Genomic DNA, 2,378 nt, shown 5'->3' on the forward strand with positions numbered 1-2,378 from the left:
AATGGGCCACAACAGAACAGACCTACAGCAGTATCAGCCGAATTCTTGAAGAATATTGGTAGAATTGGTGGGTCACCACAGAGCAGAGCACTACAGATTTAGTAGAGATTATGATAGTAATGGGCCACCAAAGGTGCAGACCCACTGTAGCCCTTGTAGAGATGGCCAGCAGCCATACGTTGCCACAGTGCGAGTGCACACTCACAATTGAAGAGTGTTGAGGATAATATAGCAAGTCCATGAACCACCATTGTGTAGTCAGTATTGATGCATATTACAAGTCCCTGAGCCACCACTTGTGCACTCACAAATATTTTTTTTTTGCAGTGTCCTTACAATCAACAATGCTATTTAACCAGTTTCTTGCTGAATTATCAACACGTGAGCAAGCACTAACGACGTCATATAATCTCTGGGTTTTGATACATATAGTATGACTAACAGACAAATGTGTACAGTAAAAGGAATCCCTACTATTTACTTAACTTGAAGAACTAGGTGTCTATACACTTACAAATATAAAGAATACATCACCATAGTAAAGATCATAATAATGCAAATAACATTTGTAGTAACACAGGCTTCATAAAAAGAATGGAGATAAGCATATAAATGAGTATTACTCCCCCCATGAACCATGAACCTTGCTGTTGGTGGGGAGGCTTGTGTGCCACAGCGATACAGATAGCCACACCATAGGTGTAAGCACAACAGAGGGGTATCTATTGAGAGGTCTGACAAACATGTGGTTTCTGAAGAGGGGCAGCTGCCATTTCAGTAGTTGCAGGGGCAACAGTCTGGATGATTGACTGATCTGGCCTTGTGACATTAACCAAAACGGCCTTGCTGTGCTGGTACTGCAAACGGATAAAAGCAAGGGGAAACTACAGCCGTAATTTTTCCTGAGGGCATGCAGCTTTACTGTATGGTGAAATGATGATGGCGTCCTTTTGGGTAAAATATTCCAGACGTAAAATAGTCTCCCATTTGGATCTCTGGCTGGGGACTACCCAGGAGGACGTCATTATCAGGAGAAACAAAACTGGCGTTCTCTGGATCGGAGTGTGGAATCTCAATCCCTTAATCGGGCAGGTAAGTTAGAAAATTTAAAAAGGAAAATGGATTGGTTAAACTTAGGTATAGTGGGAATTAGTGAAGATCAGTGACAGGAGGAACAAGACTTCTGGTCACGTGAATATAGGGTTATAAATACAAAATCAAACAAGGGTAATGCAGGAGTAGGCTTAATAATGAATAAAAAATAGGAGCACACGTAAGCTACTACAAATGGCATAGTGAACACATTATTGTAGCCACGATAGACATGGAGCCCACGCCTATCACAGTAGCACAAGTTTATATGTCAACTAGCTCTGCAGATGACGAAGAGATTGAAGAAATGTATGATGAGATAAAAGAAATTATTCAGATGGTGAAGGTAGACAAAAATTTAATAGTTGGAAAAGGAAGAGAACGAAATGTAGTAAAAAAATGGAAATGATCATACGGCATTGTTGGCCGGAAGGCCCCACGTGAGGAAGTTCGGCCACAGTATTGCAAGTCCTTTTTAGTTGATGCCACTGCGGCAGGTTTCAGGTCAATTATGATGAAAATGATGAAGGACACACAACATCCAGTCCCCTGCTGGGAATCAAACCCAGGCCCCTTGCATGCTAGGCAGAAAAGCTACCGCTACGCTACAGAGGTGGACGGAAATGTAGTAGGTGAATATGCAATGGCGATATGGAATGAAAGAGGAAGCTGTCTGGTAAAATTTTGCACAGAGCACAACTTAATCATAGCTAACACTTGGCTTAAGAATCACGAACGAAGGTTGTATATGTGGAAGAGATCTGGGGTCACTGGAAGGTTTCAGATGGATTATATAATGGTAAGATGCAGATTTAGGAACCAGGTTTTAAACTGTAAGTCATATCCAGGGGCAGATGTGGACTCTAACTACAATCTATTGGTTATGAACTGTAGATTAAAACTGAAGAAACTGCGAAACGTTGGGAATTTATGGAGATGGGACCTGGATAAACTGAAGGAACCAGAGGCTGTAGAGAGTTTCAGAGAAACCATTAGTGAGCGATTGAAAAGCATGGGGGAAAGAAATACAGTAGAAGTAGAATGGGTAGCTTTGGGAGATGAATTAGTGAAGGCAGCAGAGTATCAAGTAGGTAAAAAGACAATGGCAAATAGAAATCCTTGAGTAACAGATGAGATATTGAATTTAATCGATGAAAGGAGAAAATATAAAAATACAGTAAATGAAGTAGACAAAAAGGAATACAAACGTCTCAGAAATGAGACCAACAGGAAGTGCAAAATGGCTAAGCAGAGATGGCTAGGATGTAGAGGTATATATCACTATG

This window comes from Schistocerca piceifrons, chromosome 2 (assembly GCF_021461385.2).
Source record: "Schistocerca piceifrons isolate TAMUIC-IGC-003096 chromosome 2, iqSchPice1.1, whole genome shotgun sequence".
Taxonomy (NCBI): domain Eukaryota; kingdom Metazoa; phylum Arthropoda; class Insecta; order Orthoptera; family Acrididae; genus Schistocerca; species Schistocerca piceifrons.